This window comes from Lathamus discolor, chromosome 6, assembly GCF_037157495.1.
Source record: "Lathamus discolor isolate bLatDis1 chromosome 6, bLatDis1.hap1, whole genome shotgun sequence".
Classification (NCBI taxonomy): Eukaryota; Metazoa; Chordata; class Aves; order Psittaciformes; family Psittacidae; genus Lathamus; species Lathamus discolor.
Genome location: NC_088889.1, coordinates 39175530 through 39184771, shown reverse-complemented (window position 1 = coordinate 39184771; position 9242 = coordinate 39175530). Strand labels below are relative to the sequence as shown.

The 9242-nt window shown below is 39.5% G+C and overlaps 1 protein-coding gene across 1 annotated transcript in view; it reads left to right on the top strand.

The window, feature by feature from the left end:
* Positions 1 to 8860: 8860 nt before the first annotated feature.
* SSTR1 (somatostatin receptor 1) overlaps positions 8861 to 9242 on the top strand; it is a 57731-nt gene continuing 57349 nt past the window's right edge. The window contains exon 1 of the mRNA XM_065685196.1: positions 8861 to 8933. The gene's annotated coding sequence lies outside the window, so the exon portion shown is untranslated. The remainder of the gene's footprint in view (positions 8934 to 9242) is intronic.

The following is a 9242-nucleotide window of genomic DNA, read 5'->3' as shown; positions in this document are numbered from 1 at the left end:
GAATGCTCCTACTTCTCTAGAGAAAACTCCTCCTTCAGCATGAAGGAATTTTCTTGGACAAACTACACAAAAATGACCCTAAATCCAATTTTCTTGTCTCCCGGCCACACTAGGTATTCCAGATGCAGACCAATAGCATATCCAACCACAGTGCCTGCAGCCACTTGTGGGTAGTTGTCTGGAAAGCATTACTAATTTTTAAATGTTCTAGACAAATTGGCAATCTAAAGGCCTTTTTGAAAGCAAAACCAGTGTTAGGCAAGGTCTGTATATTTCCACTCAGGTGTTTTCCAAAATTGATGTTGGACAGCATGTGTCATCAATAATGGTTTGTTTTTCATTCTGTTACTCAGGCTGCAATTAGAGTCTGTGCATTTTCCAGGAGAAAGACAAGAATAAAAGCTGTGATGCCCAGATCTTCTAAATCAGAGACCTCTGCTACTCTATTTCTCAAACAAGAGAATATGTGTCAGTGCTGTGACAGGAGAAGGCTGGAGCTTGAGTGACTTTTTTGAATGTGGAATTGTGCTAAGAAGATCGTTCATCCGTACTGTACAATAGGGTGCGAATCAGACCAGCCAAATGCAAGTGGCACATGGAATCCTAGAGTAGGACAGAGACCATTCTACTGCACTGTAAATGAGTGATGTTTGGAACTAGATTCAGGGATTTCAAAAAACTGAAACCAATAGCAAGAGTCTAAATCACACCGTTAAGACTTGACAGACCTGAGATCTGCAAAGGCTGGAGTGTAGACATGCGCTTGGTTGTAAGTGTGTACAGGTAGTGAACAGTAGGACACCACATGGTTTCAGGGACTTGCTCACCCATATCTTTTGTGAACTGAGGCTTCTATTTTCATATAAAGAATGATAGCTACTGGTGGAAAGCAGTAGAGGAATTTGATGTAAAGAGCAAAAGCCAGGTGGAGAAATAACTTGCTCTGCAGATGTCTTAACTAGTGGTTTGGCACTTCAAAACAGAAAACAGAACTATTTTTTTTTTTTTTTTTTGGTGCTGAACTCAGGGAAGAGCAGGAGTGATAAGGAAAGAGGCACAGATGGCACTGTTAGGTTTTTTAGTTGGAGAAGAAGAAATGAGATAAAGAAATATGATTGAATCCAATTTAGCATTAGCAAGACAGAAAAGATTCTTTCAAAGAGTTATACTGAAAGAGCCATAAGTATTCTGCTCACCGGCTTGTGTGTTGAGGAGTACTGGTGTAACTGATGCTCTGTAACCTATTTTCAGAGAAAACAGAAGGATACAGCATGCCTTTGTAAGTTTGGTCATCTGTATGCTCTGCGGCCTACATTCAATAGAATGAAAGTCATAGGAGCTACCAAACTGAGCAGGATGCTGCCCAGCCTCTCCAGTGCAAAGTGCTGCAGAGATGAGCACAGAAGTAATTAGATGTCTCTGTGCTGAATGGAAAAACCTGCTTCGTCTAGACCTCAGCTCTTCCCCAGAAATGGAGTAAGGTCAGCAGTGTTGTAACCATCACAGTTCAGTGGTGATAACATTACTGTAGGATGTAGAAAACAGATTTAAGGACTTCATCTCTATGAATTACAGGCTTAATGTCCTGTCAGCCATCACTGAAAGAAATACTGCAACCCATGACAAATGTGCAGCAGGTAATTCTCAGTCAAGTTGTTGAATTGTCATCAAATATTACATAAACTGTTCACTCATTCAGTATTCACTGAGCTGTAGAAAGGGTGGACATGACCTTGTAAATTAGCAAGGGTGCATCTGTCTGACAAGAGAGGACTTGAGTTCCTGTTCTTCTTCAGGTTACCAAGAGTTAGGTCTGATCTGCTTTACAGTCTTTGCAGTAATCCTTCCCCTCCAAGTTTTGCTAGTGATCTTCTGACCCTATATTAAATGAATAACTAGCTTAATTTTAGGTTACTACATTACTACATCATTTAGGATACAATGATCTAGAAGATCATTGTTGTTACTAAGGAAAGAAGCTAAAGATACTCTGACTTCCTAGTATCCCTATGAATTGCTTTTCCATGATTGATGAGCTGAGACAATGGCATAAAGATTATTTATAGCATAACTTTAAATCCGTTTACTGGTTAATGTTCTCCATAGTTATGCTGTTAAGTATATAGTCTATTAGCTTTATCGACCTCAGGCTTAATGTTACACATTTGTTTTAATTAAATTGAGTTTTCCATTTCCATTCCAAATGACATGAGAGATCAAAATTTGGCCACAATATGCCTTAATAGTCATCACACCTTCAAATTATGATTGCTGAATTTGATATATGCTTTAGATAGCTGCATGAAAATAGTTAAACATTTTTCAAATAAGACAGGTTCTTAAAACCACCTCAAAAAGCTACAGTTCATAATAATAAAAAACTCCCATGCCTTTCCAGCTCAGTAAGTTAGTCACTGATATTTTACAAGTCCTTTGTTTAATGGTATTGTAACCCTCATGTAATTTTATCATTCTTATCATTAAAGCTGAGCCTTTTTTCTTTTCAGTGAAAACTAAGCTCATGGCAAAATCTATGCTTTGATGTTTAGTTACCCTAAAACCATGATCCAAAGTGCATTTGCTGTGTAAGCTGGAATGTATTTTCTGGGTTAGAAATACAAAAATGATGGAGAAGTTCTTGTCTTCCTTTTGTCCCACAGAAAATGTAATTCAGGATTCAGTTCAAGATCTAAATCTTGCCTATATTTCCTCTCCAGGGAACAACAGCTAAACTACAAGTATTCCAGTGTTAATATTGAAGGAAATACATGGTTTCTCACTGCCTCTTGTTTGAGTTGTGTTATTTAGTAAACATGATTAAACATTCCTTAGAGTACTTAGTACTTGATCAAAGCTTTGATCAATGAGCAGGGAAGTTCCCTAAAACCTAAGCCAAGGTTTTCTCTGAGGCTTTCCTTGTTCTTGTGTCTTCTTGGTGTAGTCAGGGGCTTGACAAGGTATGGGTAGAGTTTTCTATTCAGCTGCTACATAAATGGTTTTCTTAGGAAAGTTCTAAGCAGAAAAGGATGCTCCAGTGCTGCTGCCTTCTCCCACTCGGTCAGTCCTTGCTACCCCTCTCTGTTGGGGTTCTCTTTTCTCCCTTTCTCATATGCAGATTGGGTTGGCGGTTAGCTGTCTCATCATAGACCTCTTCTCTCCACCTTCCCCTGCTACTTAGATCTCAGAGAAGGGGATGAAAGAGAAGAAGAACGTAACAGAGTCTAAAGGGGTAGAGGGTGAGCAACAGCTAGACCTGATAAGGGTACATTGACAAGACTAATAGCCAAGGTTAGAGTAGGATGAGTAGCTAGCTGGCAGAAACACACATAAAATTGTGACACTTTTCTTTCTTGTACATGGTCCGCCTACTGCCTCCCGCATTTTTAGGTCTCTTCAGTGTTGGGGGAGGATATTCAGTGTCCTGGGTTCAGCAGTGGCAGTCATTTTTCTCCTTCTTAGTAGCTGGTGTTTTTTTACTTTCAGCCTGGGAACAGCGCTGATAACACCGATATTTTTAGTTGCTGCTCAGTAACGTTTACTCTGGCCAAGACTTTCTGAGTCTCATGCTCTGCCAGGGAGGAGAGGAAGCCGGAAGGAAGCAGAGACAGAACACCTGACCCAAACTAACTAACTGCAGCACGTCATGCCCACTATATGAACTGGGAGCAGTTACCTGGAATGGCTAGATCACTGCTCGGGTCAGGCTGGGTATTGGTTGGTGGGTGGTGAACGGTTGTATTCTCTTCCTTTGTTATTTCCATTATCATTATTATTATTGGTGCCAGCAGCAGTGATTTGTGTTATACCTTGGTTACTGGACTGCTCTTATCTCAACCCGTGGGAGTTACATTCTTTCGATTCTCCTCCCCATCCCTCCGGGAACGGGGGGAGGAAGTGGGGAGAGTGGGCAAGTGGTTGCGTGGTTCTATTACTGGCTGGGCTTAAACCATGACGTTCAGAAACTGAAGTCCACCCATATCTGCAGATACAGCTCACAGGGTGTGATGCTACCACCCATTTTCTTTACCTGTAAATGTCATTTACAAAGTTCCCTCCTCTCTCCTCCCCTCCTGTCAGCTGGAACATTTTTTGTACTCTTTGCCCATGTTGCTCTTCACTATTGCATTATTTGCATCAATACAGCTGTAAACTAGGTAAGGGAGATGATCCAGAATAAAAAAGATAAAAAACTCATTGTGGTCTGAGCAAGAAATGGGAAAGGCCTTGTTCCCTTCTTGCTGGGTAACGTCTAGCCCAAAAGATGTTGCATTTGTCTTAATATTTATTAAAATTTATTCCCCTTTCACTGTAGCTCTTTCATGAGTCTGCTCTAATCCTTCTAAGATTGATTTAAGTCACTAACAACTAGTCCTCAGTTGACCAAAAGCCCCTCTTTTCCCTCTTATTTGTGTTTGGGTTGTTTGATTTGTTTTTTTATTTATTTAAATTTTGGCCTGCCGTTGAGTCAAGTGATAGGTAACATGCAAATGATATAGCTGGTTCCAAATAAGAATTAGTCATCATACTCAATATTTTAAAGAGATAGATGGTAAGGGGAGATGGAAATCATTAGTTTGTCAGTTCTGAATTTAATAGGGAAGTAGTTTGCTCCTACCCATCCTGCTATTTCACAAAGATGAGCCAAAGAGAAAGGTTACTAGGCAAGCCTGTAAATAAATATATCAGAATCCACAAAGCAATGTTTTTGAAACATCATTAATTTTCTGTCCAAGGAGCATAAGCTTCTCTAAGTACTCAGAGCAGCAAAGCTCTGCATGTGTGCCAGAGCCTTTTGAGATAACTGGCTGACGTTGAACGTTGCCGCTCAAAGTTATGACTGCAACCTAGGCAAATAAATGCTTGCAATTTAATTACAGTCCGTTTTATTTCCAGGATTCCTACTTGCTAATGTCCTGGGTTCAGCAGTAGCAGTCATTTTTCTCCTTCTTAGGAGCTAGTACAGTGCTGTGCTTTGATCTTTTCGCCTGGGAACAGTGCTGGTAACACCGATGTTTTCAGTTGCTGCTCGAATGTTTGGTCTGGCCAAGGACTTTCTGAGCCTCATGCTCTGCCAGGGAGGAGGGGAGGCCGGGAGGAAGCAGAGACAGGACACCTGACCCAAACTGACCAAAGAGGTATTCCATACCACAGCACAGCATGCCCAGGATGTAACCAAGAGTTACCCCGGAAGGGCTGGGGCTGCAGGGTTGGACAAGGTATCGGTCGGTACTCGGCTGGAGGAAGTGGAGCGAGTTATCTGTTGGCTGGTGCTGAGGTGTTGTATTCTCTTCCCTTGTTATTTCCTTTATCATTACTATTATTGGTGGTAGCAGCAGTGGTTTGTGTTATACCTTAGTTACTAAACTGTTCTTATCTCAACCCGTGGGAGTTGCATTCTTTTCAATTCTCCTCTCCGTCCCTCCAGGAGCAGGGGGAGGGCAAGAAGGGGGGGAGTGAGTGAACGAGGTTTGTGGTTGGGTTTAAACCACGGCAGCTAATTATTTTTATACTCAAATAGGCATTTGTAGTGTGTTTGCACATCCTACAGTCTCCAGTGTTAACATTTTAGCACCATTGGAACATAACACCATTAACACCTTTAGAATACATACACCTAGCTTTGGGTGCCATATTTTGAGTAAATACTTTCAGTATTACTATGCAAATAAGTTATAAATCAAAACCATTCGTCATTTACAAAGGGAAATCCTGCTCAAAAACTTGATGGTACAGTATCTCCCTACAAAGGTACAACTCGGAGGTTCCCATCCTATGATTTATTATGTGCATATATCTAACCTGATGAACACAAATTGTTCTATTGGGACTATTTTTCTGCTTGAACATGTTTGCAGTGCCAGCACTTGTAATGAGGTTAATATATAATGTAAAGGAAAAATAGGGTACAGAGCTAATTTATGCCAGTGATACTTGTGGAGCATTCAGCAAGGCTGTACCACTGCAGCAGTAATTTTCATCTGCATAGGGGACCTGCTTAATAAGGTTATTCCATGGAGGTAGAGCTTTGCACTTTTTATATACTTTGCATCTGCAGTAGATTATGACCCAAAGAGCAGTAGAGAGTCATAGCTTCTCAGTAGAGCTGACCTTGGCAGAGTGTTGTGAGGCATATGAAATTGATATTGTTGAAGTTCTCCATGAGTCTTGGAAGAAAAACACAGTACTCTGAATGATGATCATGCTGATTATTTCTCTTAGACGCTACTTGCTTAGTACCTTGGCTGTAGTTTAAGCCTGGTGTAAAAAGAGTCTCTGATGTAAAAATACTCTCTGATGTAAGTGTTTGCAACCTAAATTTCATTGTTCAACAGAATGTATTCAACTGACTATAATCATGCATTTCATCTGTACTGTTACTTCACTGGCACAATTCTGTTCCTCCAGATCTTGGCTGAGGTTTGAAGAGATGGGCGGCTAGCTTGGTGTAATCTTCCATGGTGTAAAATCCTAAAATTTTTTGCTGTGCTCTTTGATCCTAATGAAACTGCAGTCAAGCAGTCCAACATAGTGTGAAAGAACTTTTGAAGCCTATGTGTTCTTCATTAACTATTATATTGGGTATTTTAACACTGGACAGATTAAAGGGTCACTGAACACGTGGGCAGATTGCTGATGTACAGAGACCTGCATGGAGATGGAGCCTGGGGCAGCTGTTAGTGAAACCTATATTTTTCAGTACTCCTGCTTCTGCAATTTGAAACAAATATGAACTTGAAGACTAGACTATAGGAACATACATACACTTTGAACTGATATCACATATAGTAATACATTCCACTTCAAACCACTTTCTCAAGTCCTCATATTATTCCTCCCTGCATCCTTTACCACATTTAACTCTCTTTTACTATGCTCACCTAATTAATTCTGCATAATTCTGGTATAAGTCACATCAATGCTTTCTTAGCATTCGTTATCTGTCTTTCTTTCCTTTCTAGTCAAATAGGTATCATATTATCTATCTATGAATATTTGTAGTGAAGGCATGTACTTCTGGGCTAATCCTCTTGACTTTTTTTACAGTCACTGGAAGGAGATAGAGAGCTGGTTAGTTGCTGCAGCTTTCTTTTAGAATCACATTTAGTCTGAATCTGAGTCACAGGGATTTTTCACCCCTTCTGGACTTGCACAAAATTGGAAATATTCCACTATTCCCAGGTCAGAGAATGACGAAAACCACATTATTTGAAGTCTAGGAAATATGAGATAAAATACTAAGATGTTTTGCCACGTAAACAGCACACTGTTTACAAAATGATTGCAGAGTAGGTTGCATGGCCGCCAGACTTTTAAGAGAATAATGGGAGGCTGAAGATTGTAAAACTTTGGCTTCAATGAATGGACTCCATCTCTACTTACTGGTACTGTATACCTAATTGATACATCATAAACTTCAAGTAAAGAAAAAAAAAGGCCATGTAATTCTGCAAAAACCATACTGGAATCTCCTTTGTAGTCTGAGAGCTCATTATGTTTGAAAAGAAAAACCAACCCATGATTAAAAAACTTAAGGAAAATCTCATCTTTGTCCCTTCAAAATGCTTGGTAGTTATGTGGAAAATTATCTCAGGTACTTACAGAACAAAAGACAACTAGCAAATGGGAGGAACACCCCAGTGTTAAGATTTGGTATTTGAAGTTCATTCTCAAGCAAGATGCAGCTACAAGAAACTGCAATTTCAAATGCATGTTTCAAAGCACAGATCTGTAAAAACAGAAAGCTGCCAGGTGTTCACAGCTTTGAGTCACAGCAAGGATAAAAGAATGATTCTCATAAAGAACTCTCTCAGTTATTTAGATGCACTAAATGGTTCACAGTAATTGTGTATATGTAGTATTGTGTACTGGAACAGTATAGTATGCTTTATCAACCAGTCTTTCACACACAGTGGGCGAAACTCTGGTGTAACAGCAGAGCTTCCTGCTGTGAATGGCTTTGCTGAGACACAATGTAGGAGACTGGTGCTGCTTGCTGCCAGCAGCCAGTCCAGGTAAGATGCTACCACCAAAGGTGCTTCATGAAGCTGACATGCCACTTAGCCTTTTAAAGACCATATTAGCAACTGGGGGATTATATTGCAAGAATGCTGAATTACTGCACTGATTACAACTACAGTTCAGCTAATTTTGTTCACCTGTAGCCAAAGGCAGGGGAAAAATCAAACCATGCTATGTGCATAGTTTTTTTCACTTTGAGGCAGAAGTTATATGCACGTTCTGGATCTGGAAAGCTGAACAAGATGAAAATTCATGGAGTTAGATGTCTGCGTCATGGAGTTTACATTTGTAACAATCCTTCAAAAATATTTTAAATATTCCCAGCAGGATACGTATTCGAATACATAATATTTGGCACTGCATGCTCTGTATTGATTTCAAAATACAAATAATTTGCTGTGCCCTACTTCCTGAATTCTATATATAAGAGAGTGGAACTCTTTCTTTTACACCTGAAATGAAGTGGGGTTTTTTTCTTTTTTCTAATTTTTTTTTTTTTAATGTATTAAACCCCATGATTAAGTAATGGGTCTGCAATTCAGGACACTTATCATTCTTCAGTCCTTCTGTTTATATTATTAATAAAATCCTACAGACAAATGTAGTCTGTGCCATTTGACTATTTTTCAATTTAGCGGAGTCTAAGTATGGCCATCACAAGCAACCGATCTTAGTGATTTCTCTTCATTTTATGTAATGGTGAAGTAGCTTGCACATTTTGATTAAAAGAACATCGTAAATTATCAATTCTATTTTTGTTTTTAATGTTATTTTGGTTGTTTTCTTTTACACTATGAATTAATAGCCTCTTTGTGATTATCTTCAATAGGACCTGCAGCAGGATATACAGAACCAGGGCAATTAGGAAATGAAAATCATGTAAACTGCAGAAATAAAATTTATGCTACCTGCAGGTATGTAGCTATGTTCCTTTGGCATGAAGGCTTCTAGCTATGTTGGATATTTATGCACCAAAGTCTTTCCTAGCAAAACTACTGGAGGTGATATAAGGTCATTTTACAGTATAGTTCTCAAGACCAGCACCTGAAGCTGTACACAGGACAGCATCAGTTGCCAGTGTAGTAACATGCCGGAAGCAATCAAATTCTTCTGAAATCAGAGGTACTGTCAGTGCTAATTAGTAGATGTGTGAAATAATGATCTTTTTAATCAAGAGGTCTCACTAGGAGCCAAGCTTGTACACATATTGCATAGCCTTTACA